Genomic DNA, 25,149 nt, shown 5'->3' on the forward strand with positions numbered 1-25,149 from the left:
TTAAAATAACGTCCGTCATTTTGTGTCTAAAATAACGGAAGTCATTTAGCTGTTTGGCCTTCCCTTGCATGCAATGACTGGTGTTTGTACAATATTCTAGTTTGGGATTACTAATTGGCCTTTGGATGTGGCTTAGTTAAAAATTCCATTAAATTTAATAGTAAAAACGGAGAAAGAAGGGTGACAAAAGAAAAACTGTGCATGAATAACTAATAAAAAACGTCCGCTGTTTGCAAAAGATGTCCGAAAATAATTGTCATGATCATTATTTTGACATCCGCAGTGATAACGTCAGCCTTGTATGTCTGTCTTTCCATTTACTTCAATGCATTGCATTTGCAGTCAGTTAAATCGAATAACAGACGTTTTTTAAATAGCAAAAGCATCTGCCTTGTCTTTATTTTTGACGTTGTGTGAACATAGCCTTTCTAAGACCCATAACATTTTTATTTTTCTATTTACAGTCAAATAATTGATTTTTTTTTGTAAGTTTTTTTGCTGGCACTCTTTAGTTTTAACAAATGATGTACTAGGAAATCAGAAAAAAAGGCAATTACACAATTTTGTTATGTAATTACCCTAATTCTTCATGCCAGTACAAATACAGCGGTATAAAATTTGAATACCTTCTTTTTGTTTACTTAAAGGATAGCCTCAGCCACAACTAAAGATCCGGTGCAGGTAGGGGGTGGGGGAACATAATAAAAAATGTATACTTATCCACCCTTTGCCCCGGCAGTGCAGCATCACCAATCTTGGATCTCCTCCGGCCTCTTCTAGCTCCCACTCCTACAAGGTCCCGACCCAGGCTTAAGAATGACGGCTTAGCCAGTCAGTGGGGAAGAACACCACTGCAGTTACTTTCCTCTGGGTCATGACATAGCAAGAAATGGAGTCTGGCGGCTATCAGAGTAATATATATATATATATTTTATCTACAGCACTGTGTGAGGGCTCATTTTATTTTATTTTATTATTTTCATATAGCTATGACTTTTTAGTCACACTTTATATTTTTTTCTCTAACTATAAACTAGCAATACTGTATTTTTTGGCTCACTCTGTTTACAATGCAGGATACGTGGCATGCTGCCACAAAGATCTTACTCAATGGACCGGGAACCAAAAGTTGCACATTTTTGACTAACAAAGTCACAGCACAAAAATGACTTTTTGAAACAAAACCCACAGTTGATAAAGTACCCCCAATATTTAGGGTGTCCCATTCTGAGTCTACTTAAAAAAGCTTTCTCTATGCTTTTTTCCTTTGTGGGGACCTCTACTATAACAGCAATCACAACCATATCCTAGTCGGAGGTTGGGGTCCAATATGACCACTAACACTTATCCCAAAGGCTGTGTGGCCCAGGGATTAGAGCACCCTTAGGGACCTGACTAAAACTTCACTTTTATTAAATTACTTAAAACATTTTCTGAAAATTGTATCAAAAATATTTTCATTGATTATGTATATAATATATACTATATTATGTATTATGCATATAATATACCCCTAGTGCTTCAGATATATCCATGATCAATGGCATGGTCATAAAGGAAAGACTGAGATTTCTCACTTTTTCAAATCCATTCCTGGCTTTGGCTTCAAAAATCTGTCAGATAAATCTCTCTGTGTAAAGGCACCCTAACATACAAAACTTTCCATCCAGGTTTTCCCATCAGCTTAAAATCAATCCAATGTTTGTGCACAAAATTTTTACTGACTGTTTTCACCTTTTTCAAGATTTCTGTGCCTCTTTCTTGGCACATGCCAATTTATTCTTCTCTGCATTTCATTCTTCTACTCATAAACAAGTTTGTCACAAGACAAATGTACAACCCCCCCCCCCCCCCCTTCACAGCCATATGTATTTACTACCACAAAAGCAGTAAAAATTATATAAAAAGGCATTTTAAGTTTAATTCACCCCTTCATGTCAGAGGTCATTGATGCACAGATGTCCAGGTCAAATTGAAGCAATGTTCCTCCTCGCCTTCTAATAACCATTATGCTTTTATTTTTCCACCTACAGGCCTGGTATTTTTATTGGTATCGTATTGGTGTAAAAGAAAAAATTTGATAGTTTTTTTTATCTTTCCGTTTACGCTGTTCACTGTGTGGGGATAATATTGTTATATTTTAATGGATCGGACAATTCCACACGCTACAATATATATATGTTTATTTATTTATTTTTACATATTTTTATAATGGTAAAGAAGGCAATTTAAACTTTTATGAGTTTTTTTATACTTGTAAAAACTTTTTTTTACAGTTAAATATGCAATCATAAGATTGCATATACTGATCAATGCTATAGCATAGCATATCATAGCAATGATCAGTACTAGAGAGATGCATAGAGACATGACGGAGGTAAGTGTTTTATATATATATATATATATATATATATATATATATATATATAGTGGAGTGTAAAGGGGTTATTTGTGTAAAAGAAAAAGCTAGTGCATATCTACCTCACTTAGATCAACTGAACTGATCTGTGAAAAACAAAACTCTTTGTGCTTTCATATGATGACACAGGGAAGCTAACTATAGGGCTTAAGATTTCCATGTGAATTCTATTAATTCACTCTATTTATATCATTAACTTATAAATGAGCTGTATAAAATAGGCTACTGATATGTTCCTATAGTGTACAGGGTGCTGAGGATGAAGGGAAGTTTCTTAACTTCATCCTCTGTGCTATTTGTGTGATACTAGCATTTTTATACTCCCTATGCTAATAAGCCGTTTGGGGCACTAGGGGGTGGGACTACTGCCCTCACTGCACCGATATGTTTATTAATGACCTTGTAGAGGGGCTACAGAGAAGAATCTCCATTTTTGCAGATTAAGATAAACTGAATAAAGTAATCAGCACAGAGGAGGATAATATCATATCACAGAGGGATTTGGAGAAGCTGGAGGCTTGGGTGGAGAAATGGCAAAAGAAGTTTAATGTGGATAAATGTAAGGTTATGCATTTGGGCTATAGAAATAAGTACAATTATGTTCTAAATAATAAAACACTGGGTAAAACTTCTGAAGCTTCTGAAAAGGACCTAGGGGTGTTGATCGACAGTAAACCCAACTTTAGTGATCAGTGCCAGGCAGTGGGATGCATCAAAAGAGGCATAGATACTAAAGATAAGAACATAGTTTTACCTTATTACAAGTTATGGGCATTAGATTTCTGGTGATACGGTGATAAAGGAATTATTCTGATTGCCATTGGAGTAGGCAAGGAATTTTCTCCCTGTGAAAGGGCAACTGTCATCTGCCTCATAGGGGTTTTTGCCTTCCTCTGGATCAACACAGAAGGGTTTCCCTAGGTTTAACCTGATGGATCCTTGTCTTCTTTTAACCTTATTAACTATGTTACTATGATCAGTCCCAGCTGACCCACCCCCTTCTAATGAATCTCAGCATGGCCTGGCATTATTGCACTGAGGGTGATAGTTCTACTCCCAGTGCACCAAAACACCTAATTAGCATAAGGAATAAACTGGTAGTATTGTGAAAACTGCACCGAGTATGAAGGTAAGAAACTTACCTTCAGCCTCAGCTCCCTGTGTGGTATAGGGACATATCGGCTGGTTAGATTAGTCTAACCTGCTGATTGCTTTCCTTTAAAGAAGTATTCTCATTCTAGACATTTATGGGATGTTAACTGTAGGCTAGTCCCACTTATAATCATGACAACTGAGTAGACATGCATAGCTATTTCTGTGACCCCGTCTTATCCTCTGCCTGGCTGCGTCAGCAGGTGGGGTTTTGAAGACTGGTTTCAGACATGTCTTGTGGATTATGGAATCAATCTGTAGCAATATCTATGTAATCATCATTCTTTGGTGATGGTGAAGGGAATCCATTTTGCTTCACATGTATCCGTAATGCTGCTCTGAGTGCAGAATCTATAAATGTACTGTAAAAAAAACTGTATACATATTACTTTCAATAAACCAGTTTCATGGACGTGTATATGCAAAGGAACCCTCACAGTAGAAAACTGAGCTTAGTGACTAAATGATAACTGAATATGATGCACTAAACATGATCGATTACTTGAGCATTATTTATCAGACTGTGTAGAACTCCTGGGTATACAGCATGTGACTGTCATTTGTAGATTGCAAAATAATTACCTTAATTGCAAAATGCTGCGACATTTCTGCATGCTTATATGCTTCTTTAAAAAGTTGAACAGAAGTGCATTGCTTCCATGCTGTTTCTTTAATGCCTCTACTATGGGCCTATGATATACATGTCTTGCAAATACCTTACTAATCACTTAGCTATAGGTCTCCAAGGCACCTGCTTGTTTTAAATGTGATTCTGTATCTAAGAGAAGCTATTCCTAAATATACACATGAGGATTTGTTCTACGGTTGATGGTTTGTTTGCCAGCAACAACTTCAAGAGATAGAACTTGTTAAAAGAAATTTAATCGTCAAAGTAAATCAACAAAGCTGTATTGTAATGTAAATAGCGTTGTGAGCCAAGAGCAGGAAGTCATGTTGGCTGTGCAGTCTCTTGTCACTTGCAAGTTACATCATTATAATGCAAGATCCTGCTGAATCCATAACACAAACAAAATATGAGCAGAACAAACACTCATGTTATTTCGATAAACCCCAGTATTTGAGTTCAGTAATGAGAGCACTTGTAGTAACATAGATGGATGCTTCCCATTTTGGAAAGAAAGAAAGGAAAATGATATGGTGATACAAGCACTTATTACTATTAACACCACTTATTACTCTTAAATTAGGATGTACAAGTTACACCAGTCTTTTAAAGAAAGAAATAGTTTAGGATTAGGGCCTTTTTTCATTTATTTTATTAACATTGGGAAAAATCTATTAGACTACAATACGATAGCTGGTCATCATTAGAAATGATAGAATTCCCTGCTGCTCACAAAAAAAAACCCAACGGTACTTACGTAGTGTGTACATAGCCTAATAGTGTAGGATTTAGTAAACCTACTACTGGACAAGAGTTATCACGTGTATAGCAATGACTTCCCTACCAGAATGCCACTGTTTAGAGGTAACCTGTGATTGGTTTGGTTCTATATTGCTTCTTGCTAAACTATGGACAGCATGAAATATTGACAGACTGCCTTTATTTCATTGATGTATGATTCCCTCTGAAAGAATTATTCTTCAGACATCAAATACTTTATACATCATATCAGCTGGGAAAAGTGCCCTGAGTAGTCGGTATGGTCCCCAGTGGCTTCTCCCAGCATTGTTGGCCTTGATTGATAGATGTCTCCCTACTTGATTGGAGATAAATGCAGAAAATATTTTAGAAAATGTAATAACTTTTATTATACAATGAATAAATTGTATATTGTGAAGCTGAAATAGTCTACTTAACCATTCTGTTTACTGTAGTACTATAATATTTTGTAGCTATTATCTACGTTATTGTACAATCTTTCATAAAGATGATCCAGGATTCATCTTTATGAAGCCTTCTGCTCCCTGGAGCTTAGCTCCTCTCATTCCATGACTCGGAAGTAACATCACATGCGGGCCTACATGTGATGTCTAAGGGTCCTTTTACATTTAATGATGTGCTGGCGCAGGTTCCCACAAACGAGCACCAACCAGTGCCTTTACATGGCACAATAAATCCAGGGGCCAGGCTACAGAAATGATCCTTGTATTGTTTGTGTAGCCATGGTCCAGATCCGGCTGTCAATCATTCTGGGGGGGGGGGGGGGAGCGGCCTAAAGATAGAGCAGCATCCAGTCCAGGGAGCTCGATGTCTGATCACAAGCAGCATGGATGGTAAGGATGCAGCCCTTGTGATCTGAACACAGACGGCACGGATATATTTATATCTGTGCTGTCAGTTTCCATTTATCTTTATTGGCCCGGTCCTCAGCTGATCACTGTAAGAGGCATGGGCAGAGGTGAGTTAGTATCCTTTGTTATTTTCCCCAGTGCCCCTGCAATTAAAAAAAGAAAAAAAGGAGGCCATACTCCTCCTTTAATCAAAGTAAGTTCATCAGTATCTTGACCTCAGAATAAACCTCCAAGCATTACAAAGTAGCTACAATGTTTTAGATAAAGCCAGTGAGGGACTTGTTTACACCAGCCATCTTGCAAGGGAGGGGGGAGGAGGGGTAGAAGGAGAGAAAAGCTCACATACAGTTTATTTGTCTTCTGCAGAAATCAGCACCTCATACCTGGGAGATGACTGAATAGATAATAACAAGAATGAATTGTTAACCCCACCATAGACAGCAACATATTAAAAGTTATGTTTGAGTGGAATGCACTTTTAGGCTATGTTCCCACATCGTATCGGATCAGAGATCAATACTGCAGTACAGGCCGGATGATCTTTATGGCTGTAGTGTTCTGATGCAGGCGCATCAGCGCGCGCCCGCATCAGAACTCCCCGCAGCACACAATGAAGCCGCTCGCTTCACTGTGTGAACTGACAGGGTTTCCTACGGTCACAATTCACTGAATGGCGGCCACAGAAAACTGACATGTCAGTTCTTTGCGGCCCGGCATGGGATCCCAGCCGTAGCGTATACGATGTGTATACCCTCCAGCCGGGATCCCATAGAACAAGAGGCAATGTTCCACACTGCATTAAGTACAGCCGTTGTTGCCAATGGCAACAACGGAAGTACTTTTACGTAGTGTGAACATAGCCTTAATAGTTGCACAGTGTCTCCTGATATTGCAGTGACACTGTACAGCTATTGAATATTGCGTGTGAGCAAAACACGTATCTTCAAGCAATCCTGAAAATCCTTGGCAATCCCCTCAACATCTTGAAAAGGGGGGGGGGGGTGAGAAACTTTCAGCAACAAGGAGCAGAAGACTTTAGCCATCTTCTCAACCCTGGACGGCTTCTTTAGTGTAAGTATTTTTTTTTCATACACTGTCTGTTCATTCACTAAAGCCGCAACTTTTTTTTTACCTAGTGTCATTTCTCTTGGTTATTAAAACAACTCCACAAAGATAAAAGACTATAGAAAAAATGTTGATGGATGGTAAAATCCAGACTTCAGACTTCACCTTACAAGCACAACATCATAAATACTTTAAACAGGCTTCTTCTAAAAGTGGTTTTCTCACAACAATGTTCTATTACCCATCAATTTATTGTTTATAAGAAATAGATCAGTCCAAAAGCTTAGACTCAATCCAATCTGAAAAACATTACACTTTTAGTTCAGTTCACAATGGGAACTAAATAAATGGGAACTAATGCTCAAGAGTCTCTGTAACTTATAAAACATTGTAAATAGAAATCCTCTTTTTAATTCCTTTCTTGGCCTTTATTTGTTTGGACTTTTTACACTAATAATTATGTCATAGATGATCAGTTACAGTTAAGATTATGTTTAAATAGGTTATCCAATTAGAACAACTTCCATGTCTTCTATTAGGGCACAGAACCTCCTTCTAAAAGGCAAAAGTCAGAGGGACTGAAAACAGGGAGTCTAGCTCTGGATGACTTGGCATGATAATGTCATGATTCATTTCTCAGTATTGCTTGGCCACACACAGCTCTGTAGCAGCGGGTCCCCTTTAATAATCAAACTCTTGATTTTCCTTTTAGATGTTGGCTGGATGCACATCTTACACTGAGCAAATACATTACTGTTAGCACTCTAAAATGAGAACTTTTCTATGACTAGAAAGAACATTTCATGCAACACTGCATTTTCTTTTGTTCCTCTTTCCATTGGTATAAGCTTTAAGTATACTACTTACTTTAACTTCTATCTAACTATACGCATCTTATGACCAATGTAATTTCATGCATTAAACATTGTCCTTGCTCAGATGTAAAGGTAGAATCAGTGCCAGTCACTTTCTGCATAATTTAGGTTCTGTATGTCAGATAAATTCTATACTGCACAGAATATGCATTACTTATTAGAAAAAAGTTTATGCATACAATATATTACATAGAATTATATTCTATATCACATTTAATTTAAAATGAGTACATAGAAAAATCAATAAATTATGCAGAAAAGCTACACAAGATCCAATATACAGAAAGAAAAAGGGGCTAATAGATTATTATTTTGTCATATCATTTGCAGTCATTGATTTGATCTTCTTTGTATGTTCACACAACGTCAAAAAAGAGAAAAGGCATTTGCTTTTACTATTTAAAAGAACATCCGTTACTGCCGCAATGTGATTAACTTCATTTCAATGCATTGAAGTCAATGGACACAGTTCGCACACAGTTTCTTTTTTCACCGTCCACTCACTGTTTTTACAATTCAATTAAAGACACACCCAAAGACCAATTAGTCCACCTAAACTAGAATAATGTACCAACAACCTTCATTGCAATGACGTCAATGAATTATGCCAGCGACACAACGTGTTTCGAGACCGGTCCGGTCTCTTTATCAAGTGTCTAGACACTTGATAAAGAGACCGGACTGGTCTCGAAACGCGTTGTGTCGCTGGCATAATTCTTTTAATAAATTTTATGATAATTTATATCTCTATTACCTCTTGGACCTGCGCCTGTTTTACCCGCCTTGGAGTGGAGAAGGATACTGACTGTCTTTAATCCCTGTGGGGATTGGTCGGGAGTGGCTGCAGTTCATTCACATGCTATCAGTAAGAGTTGTGCCTTACATCAGCACAACCTACTCAGGTGAGAGTTCTATGTGCTTACTTTCACCCCTTCAGCCCTGTCTGAGTTACGCTATGGAGCGCTGTCTTATATTTTGTTTCTAGTACTTTTCCTGTCAGTCATCCTGCAGAGCGCGCTGACAGGCAAAAAGCCATGACTAGTCACAGCCCAGATGAGTAGTTCCCGGCTCCCTGCCTGTCTTGTATGCTGCAATAAAAGACTTAGTTTTAAGCAGCTAAAGTTTCTACAGAAGTCACAGATCACATGGTAAGGCAACGTTTTAGCATGTCTTCCGGGCGCTGCTAGTAGACTTAGCCGGAAAATCGGAGTGATTGATTCGCTAGAGCTCTAGATAAATTTACAAATACAGTTCAAAGATTCTGGGTAGACCGTATTTGTATGCAGAGCACAAAAACTATAACAAAATTGTCACTTAGATGAAAACCTCCTGTATGTTCAAGTATATGTCAACTTCACGTTCAGGCTCTATGTCGGAGGTGTACATCTGGGTACCAACAAAAAGGTACTTGTGGTGGGCCTAAGTATCAAACCACATTTTATACTATGATAACAAGAGTTGTATGAGAAAAAACAGAAGCAGTGCCTATCTTTCCCATGGGTGTATCTGGAAAGACAGCTCAGTAATATTTAAAGCGACCCTGTACCCACAATCTGCCCCCCCCCCCCCCAAACCACTTGTACCTTCGGATAGCTTCTTTTAATCCAAGACAAAAAGCCAAAATGTTTTCATGCTGCTGAGTAACAGACCTGTCTAGGTTCTGATTGGTCAAAATTACCGTAAGTTTAAAAAATAGTTACACAACTTTCACATGAGTTAATTTAGCACCTGTATTATACCTATGTCTTACAGACCATAACATGGTCTATGTCATTATTAATGTGGACCTATAAAATATGTGTTTATTTTAGCAAAAGCAGCATCTTCTGTGCATTTTGTGAATAGAAAATAATTATTGAAGTCTACAGAGAAGGAGCAAAATACAGATGAATCTTTATATATTCAATATTTGGGCTACACAAGATATACTCATACCATTGTTCATAGACTTCAATACAACATTCATTTAAAACAATGGCTGTTGTTTTAAATACCAAATAACCGCTGTTGCTTATACATTCTGTGAACATAGCCTTGGTCTGTATTGTTTCATTATGTCATGAGCATTTCATCTATTTTGCTGCTATTTTTCAATGTGTACCTGCTTAGTATATGCTCATCAGTATTTCCTGTACAGAAATATTAGTGAAATACTGATGACATATGCACATTATCCTTAATACATCCATACATATAGCAATATTCTGCAAAACTGTCCTTATTGCACACCTATAATTCCTTCTTTAATGGCTACAAGTTTAGTTAGATGATTTGCACGATGACAACCACTTTATAAAATAGCATGAGTCCAGCTGCAAGTGTATCTAGTCATGTTATCTAGTATTGCATAATATGTGGATGGGCCTGTTCTGCTCTTATTTAACATGGCTCGTATGTGTCCTGTGATGGCTGCTTTTCTTTTTGTGATGTCATTGTTGCATGTGAAAAATTGAGCATCTCATACATCAAATAGGTACATTTTTTAACTTGATGTGCAGCAAAGTCATATTTTCTCTGCCATAAAAAACTACAATGGTATAACCACAACATACATTTTCTTTATGCATATTTTTCCTTCGCTTAAGTATTCCATGCATAAACTCCAAGCAACACAGTAATCTTAATTGGAAGGTCTGTGAATCTGGAGCTTCAGGCTGTGTGAGCACACATTCCAAAAGCAGACCGTGCATTTCGTTTCTGTGTATAAAAATAAAAGGTGTTATGCTGTGAATATGCAAACACTCAAAGGCCTGTTTTACAAATCATTGCTTAAAAATATAGTACTACTGGATTAATATAAATGGATGTCTGCATGTAAGCTAGAAAGGATGTAGAGCAAAACCCAATACCAGGTGGGAGAATAAATGGTCTCTTAGTACAGTTTAATCAATACTCTATTCAACATTTGCTAATGGAGGTGAAAAATGTCATAATAAAATAAATTGGTATTGAGGTTTAGAATTCTGGGTAATTTGGCTTTGTGTCATTTCCTTTTGTCACATCTTCAAAGTCATTGAGTTTGATAGGAATTTTCATTGTGGCCAATGATTGTATTGTACAGTATATATTTGTGGTTGAGGCAAATTTTCGGATACTGAAATAATAAATATATACTGTGTATATTATTCAGATTTTATTCAAAAACTATCAACAGAACAACCCAAATGGTAGCAAAATGTTCTTCTACTTCTCTCTGCTAGGTGACGGCAAGGGTTTGGTATGAATAAAGTGCAGGTGACCACTATAGCCAGTAATTGGTCACATTGGTACACTCCCTGTATCAGGAAGGAAAAGGAGAAAGAGACAGGAAGGGGTTCAGCATGTGTTAAGACCCCCATCCAATCACCAACAAGGCATTTGCCTCTGCCCAGATCTTTTCTAGTCACCTAGTGAAACCACTGATTGATTTATGTTCTTAAAAAAAAAGTGATGTCCCCACCCGCCACAAACATGTGACTTTTTGAAATAAACTAAATAACTTTGTACCACCTCTACCAACCTTTCAATGACGTGCTATCTCTTTACTCATTTAAGGGGAGATTTATCAAACATGGTGTAAAGTAAAACTGGCTCAGTTGCCCCTAGCAACCAATCAGATTCCACTTTTCATTCCTCACAGACGCTTTGGAAAATGAAAGGTGTAATCTGATTGGTTGCTAGGGGAAACTGAGCCAGTTTCACTTTACTCCATGTTTGATAAATCTCCCCCTTAGTCTTTTTGTGTGTGTGTGTTTTGGATCATACTCCTGGCTGCAAATTTACCACACTTCCACTATTAACTGTTCTATAGGTGTGAGGTTCTTTTGTCATATTCATCAATACAATTTTTTGACAGTTTAAAGATCTTCCTAGTGCATATGTAAGCTGATCATAGACATCTACTACTTTTCTACTTCCCCTTGAATCATGTTTTTGCCTAGCGTGTTATTAGAATGTCGTACAGTTCTTCAGAAGATGTTTTGTGAATTCTGAATGAGTTGTCACTGTGTCCTTGGGCACTTTAGGCAGACCAGCTTTTGGAGATAATGGCTGTCTGTAGCTTTGCAATCTTTCACACACTGGTATATTACTTTAACTCTTATTTTTATCTCTTCTAGAATTTCCTTTGATGGTGGCACACTGTTTTGTAAGAATTTGTGGAGACTTCTTCATTCTCACAGTAAGTTTTATGACTGGCATCTTTTTAAACCTACTTACTTTTTATCATTACATTTGTTTAGTTGTTCTACCTGATTGAGGCACCAGTGTACATTTAACATACTCTAGATGATGTTGGTGTTTAACAAATTGGTTCATTATATTAGCCCAAAAATTATTTTGTAACTATGTAATGTGTGAACTAAAGCTGCCTTGGTATACATATGTTCTAAAAAATAGGAATATTTTCAATTTCTACCATTTGTTCAGTTCCATTGTGAAGAAGACAATACATTATCCCGTAATTCTGTACTATAGGGATTACTCATTCCACTGTGTTCATCTGTCTTATCAGTTTTGTACAGATTTACTGAACCTTGGTATTGCCATTCTCTTCGCTAAGAAATATTCCTGCATCTATACAATGCTTATTTATTATAAAAATGTAAAATTAGTGGCATTCTTTTCCTTACATAAGAACTGTTGTCTATTTAAAGTGAAAGGAGGAGGTTGAGCTATTTTTTATATTAGTTTTGCCTATCAATTTATTGCAGCCAGTTTTGCAGGAACATGTCCATCAGGTCTCATGAATAATAACTTAAAATGTTTTAATTATGTTTTTAGCCCTTTATGAATTAGTTGGGTGTAGGCTATATTCTCACTTCGGGAAAATATCGGGAAAACCGCCTTTACCCGATATGTTCCTGAAACGGGAACATAGCGATATACTAATAGTGGCTGTCATAAGGATCACTTTATATCGGTAATTGACTGTAAAGAGAGTCTTGCATTTTAATTATTTAATTTGTATACAACATATGTTCAACCATTTATTGTTCTGTATTTTACTTTGTACATATATTGATTTTATATTCTATCAGGTAATGTATTAACCCTCTGATGATGATGGCATGCACACTGCTTCAGTTGCTGGGCTTTGGTTTGGGTTACTTTTATGTTTGTACGCACAGTGGATAAGTAAGTGCGTTCCAAAGATATTGCAAAATAAAAGGACAAATCAGATTTAAAAAATTGTCTGTGTCCAAATAATGAATGTGAGTCTGTAATTAGCAACTTCCAAAATGTAGAAACATGTTTTTATACTTTAGTGGAAAGTGTTAGTGATGCATGTAATGCAGATTTAATGTCTCCTCACTTCCCCTCTCTTCTTAGACATGCTTGTCAGGTGAAAGACAAGCCAAGCCTTGCTTTCAAATGTTTTCCTGTGCTGTGCAGGGCTGTGCATGTGTGAGATTTGGTAGTCGGATGCAATTTCCAACTTACTGTAAATCAAGCAGGGATAGGAATGGGAGGGGGAGCGAGATAACTGATTGGTTGTCATGGTAATCCAAGCCCTTGTAAAGGCCTCCATAGTTCCAGTGACAGATCTGCCAGTACAGCTTGCCATAACCATGTTTTACTAGTAGTGCCAATTAAATAGATCAATTCAAAAGATATTTTTTGCATTGATCTATACATGAATTGGATGATTACTTATAAATGTTGAATAAGGAAAATAAGGAAAGTGTAAAAAAAAAAGTTAAAAAGCTTTTTAAGGATATTTAAAAAATACTCATAATAAAAATTCTAATCACTCTATTTTCCAATTTTTAAATAAAAAAAAGTATCCTTCTAAATGATTAACATATTTGCCATTAACACACATGGAATTGTCTATACCATTAGCATCCTTTATGGATAACATGATAACGTGTTAGGTTTACGATACAGTAAAAAAGTATTGACCCACAAAATTGTGTAGTTGCATTTTTTCTAAAAAAAACAAAAAAAAAAAAACAATATATATAATATATATATATATATATATATAATATAGCTATGATTTTGCAATACTTTTTATGTTAAAATGAAGTATGTTGAAAATACGACCAATACAACTTTGTTAAAAAAAATAAAAAATGTTACAGGTCTTAGAAAAACGTACCATGTCAGGAAGGAGGTTAAAAAAATGCAGTAACCAAGACCATGTTTTTCACACAAATTGAATATTGAATAGCTCCATAGAGCATCATTCAAAACTGTATGTAATTAAAACTGAACTAAGTTGTCACAAAAGCTATATTCTATATAGATATTGAATACATTTTTTACTATAGAGAGTGATGAATACAATAGGGATTAGGGAGCTTTATTCAGAGTACAAATCAGAACATTCTGTTCAGTAACACCTGAATCAGCTACATCCAAACTTGGACATAATAGAGCCTTTTGCTTTGCGTAAATTATAATTTTAGGTTGTAGACTTGTTCTCTTTCGATAGTCTCATTTAATTTTGCAATATGCTCATCCTATTGTTGAGTGAGTTGGAGCCACTGATAAAAAAAAGCATGTGCAATTTTAAAATTAAAGAGAATCTGCCATGAAGAGAATTTTTTCCCATTATAATCAAGCATTTGTATACAGCCCGCAAGAGATGTATATGTACGAATTTCCAGATCAGATTTAGTTACATTATCAGTTGGGTTCAGTGAATTTGAGTATTCAGAATCTGCTGTCAAACAGTAGAACAATCTTCTTTGTACAGGTACTATGTCTGTACATGATTTTATTTGACTTCTTCAAAACACTAAACTGTTCTACTGTATTTCTGTCTGTGTACGCAGTCCTCAGTGGCTTTGATAGGTTAAGAGGTCTAGAGCATGGGACTTTTGCTAAAAACAGGAATGAGTGTCGACAGAATAAAAGCATTAGCTAGTTGCCATCTTAAAATCACAGAAGGAAGTATGAAGTCCAAATATGCTCTTGTCATTATTGTTTAACACTAAGTATGCAGAATAATGTTCCATCCAATCTAGAAACAAAAATACAATAAAATGCTAACATAATGATGCAATACAATGGCAATATAGTAATTTCACTTATCTCCCCCAAATAATAGTTCCATACAATACAAAAATATTATTCTATATAATATGCATTAATTTTATAGAGTGCCTGTATAACTGTACCCCCACAATTGATTTCTAGGATTAAGCTATGTTCACACAACGTTTAACAGCGTTTTTTGCATAGCAATGGACGCTCGTAAACTGCCGCCGGGCTGCATTCAGGACGTTCCTGCAGTCAATAACTCTGTATCGGCTTCAGGAGTGTTCTTTTTTTAATAATGATTCAATTAGTCAACCACTTCAATGTAATGTGCGGCCGTTGAACAGCGTCCGGAAATAATAGGCAGGGCATTAAAATAATGCTGATTTCAGTAAGCAACGGACACTGGTTCCATTGCAATCAGCGTCCGTTTGTTACTCAAAAATTACGTTATGTGAACATAGCCTAAAAGTGACATACAGCATTCAAAATTCTCCAGCTATATATTATCCAAATAAGGCTGCCATATAATAGTCACTGCATTATATTTATTATTATAGAACCCAAGCGTCATTTCTCTTTTTTGAGGCCTACCCTTTAGCTATTCAGTGCCATCGCTAAAATATGCTACTGCTGCCTTCTTAGTCATAGTTTCCGATCTGCCTTCACTGTGTACTGTACATACTGTACCTACTCTTATTACATACATGGACTAATGACATATGTGCCTATACATACAAATGATCTTACAACTGCACATACCATCTTTTCCTCCCTAATTTTTCAGGACAGCACTAGCTGGATTAATACTATACATTTCACAACTTATTTTAACATTATCAAATCATTCCTTTTGTATTTATGTTAATAAATATGAAAAAAAGCCATCTATTTAACAGAGATCACATACAAAAAAGATTTTTCTATACAAGGAAAAGTCTGTTTGTGGTATAAGTTTGGTAAATTTTCCTTTTCGACTGGGAAGTTTGAAAACAGGAACCCACAAGGAATTAATCACAAGCTCATTTCAAGATTTTAAAATATGTTTACTAAGGTTTTAGAGCTGAAAAATGGAAGAAAATAAACTGTGAAATAAATAAAGACTTCTGCATGCAAAATGTGAGTATGTTTTTGCAGATTGATCAAATTTGCCTTAAAGTGAAAGCCAGTTAGTAAAGTAAAAGGTCAGTAGGAAAAACACCAGGAACTTTAAGCTCTCTTTCTGATACTGCACGACACCATGTTCTGGAACATAGTCCAATACTGATATGTTAAATAATGGACTATTCAATGGACTATGGTGCTCACTGTATGCTAATGGCCTGTAACTATTCATTGGGTAGGCAGCTTTTGAAAACTATTCATGGCTGTAATAACACCTACTGAGGTGTGATTGGTGAGAGTTTATATTCTATCTCATTCTACAGTATGTGCATGCCCTGCGGCCCTGGGGAAAGCCCTTGGGTGAAGTAGGACCATCTGGCTTGTCAATCAGGTCTGATTACAGTCATGACATCACGACTAGTAGCGATTGTGTGTTAATGATTAATAAACTAATTCAATTTATAAAAATTGAGAAAAAGATGTGAGTAATATGACTCAACAAACTACTTTAAGTGTACGTTCATACGTACAGGATCCGCAGCAGTTACGCAGCAGCTGTTTTTATTTGTTTGCTTTTGAAGTCAGAAAGCATTCTTCTCTTTGGCTTCTCTATAGCATTTGAAAAAAAGGCAGAAAAACACATGTTCAGTATATTACATAATACAAAGAAATTGCTATGAAAATCATAATCCAGAGTATGTGGTGTACTTGAAATGGCTGAGAATACAAGTCAGGTTAGCTGGTTATCTAGTAATAGTAATCCCTTAAACACCGTGAAGCATAGCGATTGCATTGCTTAAGGGAGTCAGTGACAGGATGAGCACCTGTCACTGACTGATCGGGATCCCCCTCGCCTCCCCATCGGGATCCCCACTTACCTCCATCCTGTTGGATTGGTGATATGTGCATAGAGTTTGCTCTCAGGCTGACTCTATGTACAGACCAGCCATAGTACTGTTCTATGCTATGCTATGATTGCATATGTAACTGTTAAAAAAAATTGTAAACAAAAAAAAGTAATAAATATATATTTTTTAAATATTCTAAAATAAACCCCCAATAAAAGTTAAAATTACCTCCTTGCCCATTGTAAAAACATGTAATAAATAAATAAATAAATGAACATATATTGATCTGAAATGCAAAAATGAAAAGAGGGAAAAAATTACCAGAATTGCTTAATTTTCTTTACATATATATATATATATATATATATATATATATTTATATATATATATATTAGGGATGGTCCGAACCGAGTTCGGTAATGATTCCCGCTGTCTGCCCGCTCCGTGCAGCGGGCGGATCCAGCGGGAGGACAGCCTGGAAAACTGGGATACAGCCATAGCCATAGGCCGTATCCCAGTTTTCCAGGCATTCCTCCCGCTGTATCTGCCCGCCCCACGGAGCGGGCAGACAGCGGGTATCTGATGCCGAGCGTTCGGGTTCATACGAACCCGAACCTCGGCAGGTTCAGACCATCCCATATATATATATATTTAAAAAAAAAGAATAAAAAGTGGTAATTATTTTTTTTTTTTTTTTTTACACCAATAGCATACTAATAAAAACTAGAGATTGTGGTCAAAAATTAGCCCTCAACCAGCCCTATAGGTGGAAAAATAAAAGCGGTATGGCTCTTAAAAGGTGAGAGGCGACACTGCTTTATTATGGCATGGAGATCTATACATCAATGACCTTGGTCATGAAGGGGATAAGAAAAGATTTTTCTCTATTCTGACAGAACATAAATGTTACACTTTTCTGACTCTTTCATGTAGACATTTCTAAATTTAACACATTTCCTGCTGCAGTCCAATTAATTTGAGGTGAAATATGGATTGCTTCTCTATAGTATCTAGTGACTCTGGGAGGGTATCACAGCAAAGTGCCTGCTCTCTGTGACCAGGAATGTCTGAAATGACATCTTGTTAAGGTACCAAGAAATATGAAATGAAGTTCTCCTCATACGGTTAAAAAAAATAGACTGACTTTCCCTGTCCTTCTATCACTTATTAACTATTCTTCATTTGGTTCCTCAGAAAGCTTTATATTTAGCAAGACTGCTGAAGAAAATATCAATCTTATCATTCCACAAATTACTTTTTCCATTTCTAGTACATGGTGAACTTGGCAAGCGCTTTGTAGTGAATATAGTCATTAAATGGCTATTTTGTTATAGAATCTCATTATGGTGGAAATAGCCACGCTTATTCTATTAATAATATTTTTATAATATTTTGAAGTGTTCATATTGAAGTCAATGTGTAGAGACTGCCATTATATTGTAGTAGTATATTACTTCACTGAATCTTTTTCTTGCCCAGCAGACATAACTGTTTTATAAGGGCTTCTAGTGATCAGCTGATCCTTGGGTGGTCTGACTGCTGAAGCTATCACATTCAGCCACTAGAGCCTACAGTACATAGAAAATGTTTGTTTTACAGGGCTCCTATTCAGATAAATAGCATTCTGTGTAACACATGGGCACGGAGGGTGTAATAGAGTGAAAGGTTCTTTCTATTGGACCACTGCTCTGGTAAATGTGGGTAAAAAAGAGTGATGTGAAAAAAGGTTGTACTAAGAGCAGCAGGTTATTCTAGACCAACCTGATGATAGCAAGCTGCAAGGATTGCTACCTTCCAGTGAACATTTTACACTATAGGGGCAAATTTAGAATGCTAAACTTGCCAGAAAGTTCTTCAGAGATCTGGAATATTCTCCTTATGCTTTTGAAGATTCTGCACAGTGCTGTTTTTGCACATATTTACCAACAAACATGCACTTTATTGTTAATTTTGCTCAATGTAACAACTATGTACTCTGAACACCCATAGCTCCCCTTATTCTGCAATATGCCCATAGATGAGATGAGATGTGTTCAGTGTTAGGGCTCGTGCACACTGAGTAAATGAGGCATAATTTACGAGCGGATCTGCTAGGTGGATTTTGCTTGAAATTCTGCCTGTCTTATTGCTTTAGGGTGCGTTCACATGTACGGATCCACAGCAGATTTGATGGTGCAGATATCAATGTAACTAAATAACTGAACACAGCATCAAATCTGCGCCCTCAAATCTTTTGCGGTTCCTTTACGTGTGAGTGTACCCTTAGGGTAGCTTCACACGTACCGGATTCTCAGCGGATTTCACGCTGTGTGTTTGCAGCAAAATCAGCTGCAAATCCATGTATTGTGAATTTCAATGGGGTTACATACCTGCAGCGGAATTTTTATTTCACTGCAAGTATGTAACCAGGCCCCTTTAACCCCCCCACAGCCCACATCTCGTGGCCCGAAGTAAACATTACCTGCTCAACGCCGCTGCTGCGTGTAAGGCTCCCAGCTTCAGTGCTGATTGGCTGATGGGGACCAATGGAAGCCGGGAGCCCCACATGCAGCCGCCGCCCTGAGCAGGTAATGTATGCTCCGGGCAGGGGGCTGCAGAGGGTTAAAGGGCCCGGTTACATGAAAGTTCCGCTGCGGGTATGTAACCCCATTGAACGGCAAACTCGCAGCTTAAAATTCATTGTGAATCCGGTACGTGTGAAGCTACCCTTAATGGTACTTCTCGTGCACCTATGCTTTCTGCTCAAAGAATGAACATGTTCATTCTTTGAGCGAAGAGCAGAGGCGCATGAGAAGTACCATTAAAGCAATAGGACAGGCAGAATCCCAAGCAGAATCCACTAGTAAATTCTGTCTTTTTTACTCAGTGTGTGCGGGATTTCTCTTTAAGACATGTATAGTTTTAAAATATTTCTTTGTTCTTACAAAACCAAGAAGAATGGTGTAATCTTAATACATTTACATAAGACTACGAATACACAATAAACATAAATATTCATTATTTACTTACTGTTTAGTCTCAGTGTTCAAAATATTTATATGTACACATAATCCGGTTGTAAGTTGGGGCACATAACCATAAAATATGCCATTTACTTATTATCTCTCGTCAGATCGCAGTGCAATCCATTTAGATGTTGTTAGCTATGGCTACTATGCTGCATGGATGGATGATATGCTTTGATTATTATGATCCTAGCTGTCAGTTATGGTATGCAGATTGTATATGATAACATTATGCTTTCATTCCCCGTCGCTACAAATATGGTTAAGCTCAACTATCATTCAGACTTAATGCACATGGCAGAACCTGTACCTAGGCACAGTGGCATAACAATACTGTGCTGTAAGAATTCTGTGTGCCTCTTTATCACCTGTATAACGAAGATATTCTCTGCCAGAAACAATACTTTAAAGGGAGAATATTTCTGAAATAGAGCATTTGATAGATTACTGTACAATTCTCCCTTTGACCAAATCTGACAGAAAACCTCTACATGCCTCTGTATGAGGGCCCAATAGACTTTCATGGGTGCCATATACAGCTCTTTAAACTGATATTGACGCTGCACATTCAATAAATACCTATATAAAACTTGCCTGCGTCTTCTTTCTGCTCTAAAATCACTTTATTTAATTGGTGAAGTGTGTCAACTAGGCGGGGCTTCATGGGGCCCTACAACCTTGTAGCCCTGTCTAGTCGACACTCTTAGCTGATGAAATGAAGTGAGAGTAGGGGGGTGACAGTATCGCTTTAACACTTAAAGTCATAATATGGTCATGATTCTGAATATACAGTATGTACTACAGTGGACTTGTATTATATAGCACTGCTATATTTACCATTGTACTTACCATTTCTTAGAAACTACTGATATAGGCATTTCCCACACCAACGTGATCTAATAAAATGTCAGTCAACATGTTCTACTTTCTATTATCTTATTTCTTCATATAGATATAGTTAAAGAGATTGTTATATAACTTTTAGTTAAAGGGACTGTGTCACAATGAAAATTAGGCCTTTATTGATGCAATATGTTAAATGAAACATATTTCCGATGTACGAATATTTCTTAAAATGTATGATCTGAAAAATATAGATTTGCTAATCCCCCATGTGCTTACTTTGTTTTGATAACCTGTTGCCCTTGGTTACAGCCCCTCAGTCCACTAAGATGGGCCAATAATGCCCAGTTCAATCCCAGACACATGGGGGGGGGAGATTTATCAAACATGGTGTAAAGTGAAACTGGCTTAGTTGCCCATAGCAACCAATCAGATTCCACCTTTCATTGCTCACAGAATCTTTGGAAAATGAAAGGTGGAATCTGATTGGTTGCTAGGGGCAACTGAGCCAGTTTCACTTTACACCATGTTTGAAAAATCTCCCCCTATGTGTGTGGTACACATCTAATTGCACCTTCTTTGCTTCATGACACAACCCTGTCAACAACCATATTCTCATATTTTGATATGCTTCCATTATGACATTAATGTATGACCGCAGCCCCCAAAGTACAGTCTATCTTTTACCTATATAAAAATTGCCTTTCATGTACATCAAGGGATAAAAGTCAATTTAACCATGTGCAATTTTCAATCTCTATATCAATATCATATCATTTCTTCAAACTCTAAGGGATTTGTTTTTCCCATTATTTTGGGAGATGCCTCTCTAAAGAAACAAGATCAGTATTGATCAGGCAGGAACAATTTGCACTTGAGCAACAATTTCCCCCTCAAGTGTGTTTTGATGCACTCCAGTATCACACAGAGGAGAGGAGATAAACCAGTGACACAGACAAATAGTACAAGCAGCTTGTGTTCTGGGGAAAGTGACAGTGTGATAGAGAACAGGACTGCAAGTAGGCTGTATAAGTACAAAACATTGATCTAAGAGTCATTCATCATGACACATGCTTTACTAGGCTTGCTTGGGGTACTGTAATTGATACTGCAGGCTGCTCTGCAATGTAAAATATGGCTTACATGCAATAAATATTAAAGATATAGAAGAAGAAAAAACATAACATAGTATGACTAGTAAATTCAAAGCTATACTGATGACATTTTAAGGATGAAATAAACTGTTCTGCTTTTCATTCTCAGTCTGTAGAAAAGTTATTAGAGCAAAACATAAAAAAAATCTGACTTTTCCTCATTAAGTGCATCTCGCAAACAATACATGCTCATTACACAGAAAAAAACAAGGCAGATTTATTTATCATTTGGACACACAAAGAAATGTCTTCCCATTGCCCACAGAATGGATTATGCATGCATTAGGACTCTGCCTTGACCACCGTAATTGATTTTACATTCAAAGTCTTACACCTTAGAAAACAGGGCAGTAAATCCTCAGATATTTCAAAGTGTTTGCTTTTAATCACAAAAAAAGAATTAGGAATCGCACTGACTCAAATCATCCTCCCAATGAAATTGGTCTTTTGACTGAAGATTATAGTTAATAGATTAACTGGCAGGTTTTGCCCATGATGTGTGTCTAAAAGACAGCAAGACTGAAATGTTAATCGAATCATTTTAGAGTCATCATTTTAAATATTTAAGGTTGCAGAATTTTGGATACATTTTACAAAAGCTTTTCAATGTATTAAGTTTTAGAATCAGCACTATGGCCTGATGGTTAGAACGGTTGCCATGCAGCTCTGGGGTCCTACTTTCTATTCACAACAAAAGCAATATCTGAGCAGTTTGAATGTTTGCTTGCACTTACATCTAAAAAACATACTAAAAGGTATTTGAGATTGGGAAATAAAATTGTGGAGATGACGGGGGGATGTACTTTACATTGAAGTGAATGGCTAATTGATTTGCGGGCACACCCAACAGTGCCAGCAAGTCAATTTTAAGAAGAGAACGTTCCTGCAGCTGATACAGAGGTATTGGCTGCAGGAATGTACTTAATGCAGCCCAGCGGCCGGCAGTTTAACAGTGTCCGTTCCTATGCAACTGATGCTGTTAAACGTTGTGAGAAGATAGCCTAACATTGTAAGGGTGAAAAATATGGGGTAAGGCCTAATACTCATGGTAAATTCTTGTGTAGTCTCTTTGCATTCTCTTCTTGTTCCTCTCTCAACCCATGACCTCTCCCATCTCTGTTTTCTGTCCTTTCCACTTATATGGGCAGCATGTAACTTGATAATACAGTAAGCTGCTAGAGGAGAAATAGTAATAATATAGATAGATAGATAATATATAGTAGATTTTATATATATATATATATATATATATATATATATATATATATATATATTAGATAATATATAGTAGATAATATATATTAAAAAGTTTTAAACATTTGCCTGTACTAAAGATTTATGCAAAGTTTGTTGAAATGCCCATATAAGAATTGACAGTGCTGGTGGTTAATCTTGCAATAAAATCTAGTAACCTACATTTCTACATTTTATCCTCATATATTTGTAGTACTGTACTTAATTTGGATGAGTATAATATATGCCTGTGTGTGGTCCTTTCCATAGGACACCCACACTATGGCTGCCAACTTTTCCCTAGCAACTTCAGTGCTTGCTACCAGAACCTTTCAAATGGACCACTTTTCAACTTGAAGGCAATTCCATTGGGCCCTAATATGCTCTGACTATCTTTAGACCAATAGGTATTATGCAATCTGTCTTCCATTTTCCCCCAGTAGGATGACATGTTTGGCTCTTGTGTTAATAAATCTGTTTGCTTTTGATTTCAAGAATTCAGAGGCTCTTTTAGTGGCATGAAGAGGTTTCCATGGTAATTTCACAGTTATGGGTATGACATTTAAAGAACGAAAATAAAGTGACGCTTTCCAAAAGACATTCATATAAATCTCAAGCAACACTACACAAAGTACCCAGAAGATCGTCAACCTTATCAAGATTATCATCATTGCTATTAATATAAACATCACTTTCAATTTGGCATTTTTGCCTCTCTGCCAGGAATTGTTGTAATTTTGACAGCAAGAACAATGTAGTTTGCTTTCAACAGTTCCTCAATGGAAACCTGACATACCTCATTATAAGTGAATGCAATCTGTCAGGATTCTTTTGAATCTATTCAAAAACTGTTATGAATGGAAACAATAATGCTAGTGTATACTATAAAATACATGGATGACAAATAGTTACATGGACAGGAAAAAAAAAAACACTTACAAAAGCAGAACGTACAAGCATGGACCTGATGGACTCCATGGTGTAGATGGAGTTAATAGCAATTGCTCAAAGGATGTCAGCTAATCAACCATCATGACAATAGCTGGGACACCTCCCCCCTTGTATTCTCTGTTTGTGTGAATGTCTGAGACAATATTGGGATGTTTTTAGCAATTACTTAAATCATTTTGGATGTAGAAGATGTCATCAGATTAATAGCTAATCAGTTAAGTGAGCTTCAGTTCTGCTTCATTTAGGCTACTAATTATTGCCACACATTTTTCAAGCAGTAAAAAAAATATAATTGAACTAATCTATACAGTCATTAATAACAAAAAAATATATATAAACTGCATCTGTAGCATGAAGTCTACTCTGTTTTCTTTTATAAATGAAGACAGGCAATGTCATCGTCTTTACATTAATAGGGCAAGCCATACATAATTCTAATGATAAATGTCACTGCTTCAAAATGCTGGCCTCCTCTGTCAGCAGAGAAGGAACTGACAAACTACAAATTGAGTATGTAAGAAAATGCTTGCCACAGAGATTTCTGTTGTGCTAGAAATGTCTGTCTTCTCCTGTTATGAAATAAAGCTGATGTTTAAGTCAGAGAATTCACATAGTGCATCTGAAAAAGATGTTCTGCTGGTGAGAACTGTGGATATTGCATTTTTCTAGTATACACTCATATTATTCTTTTTAACCTGTTCACATCCTTCCAGAAACTAGAACCTACACAGTACCTTGCGTAGAAAAGGGGGTTGCTATACCAACAAAAACCTAGTGCTTGTTTACCTCTTCACACTTTTCTTATGACCCTTTAGGGAGTTCTTAGTTGTCTAGCAAGGCATGTATTCTAGAGAAAGGAATTTTACATGGGTTCTAGCCCTGCAGTAGTAAAGGGGAGATGAACAACCAGGAAGGCCTTAAGCCTAAGGACTGTTCATGTATTTTCCAGTTATCTAAGATTGTGCTACTTCAGGAGCTTAGTACAATTAGACTGATATTTACTTAGGGCCCTTTTACACGGAAAGATTATCTGACAGATTATCTGCCAAAGATTTGAAGCCAAAGCCAGGAATGGACTATAAACAGAGATCAGGTAATAAAGGAAAGCCTGAGATTTCTCCTCTTTTGAAATCCACTCCCGGTTTTGGCTTCAAATCTTTGGCAGATAATCTGTCAGGTAATCTTTCCGTGTAAAAGGGCCCTTACCCCGTCACTGCTGCTGGGAGGAGACGATATCGTCAGTCACTGAAGGTTTTTTCATTCCCCAATCTGATCTTC

General features: G+C 36.8%; 1 protein-coding gene across 2 annotated transcripts in view; it reads left to right on the plus strand.

Moving 5' to 3' along the window:
• SYT1 (synaptotagmin 1) overlaps positions 1 to 25,149 on the plus strand; it is a 431,113-nt gene that overhangs the window by 8,120 nt on the left and 397,844 nt on the right. For both annotated transcript variants that reach the window (XM_069975616.1, XM_069975625.1), the window contains exon 2: positions 11,865 to 11,926. The gene's annotated coding sequence lies outside the window, so the exon portion shown is untranslated. The remainder of the gene's footprint in view (positions 1 to 11,864; positions 11,927 to 25,149) is intronic.

This window comes from Dendropsophus ebraccatus, chromosome 1 (genome assembly GCF_027789765.1).
Source record: "Dendropsophus ebraccatus isolate aDenEbr1 chromosome 1, aDenEbr1.pat, whole genome shotgun sequence".
In the NCBI taxonomy this organism is placed as follows: Eukaryota; Metazoa; Chordata; class Amphibia; order Anura; family Hylidae; genus Dendropsophus; species Dendropsophus ebraccatus.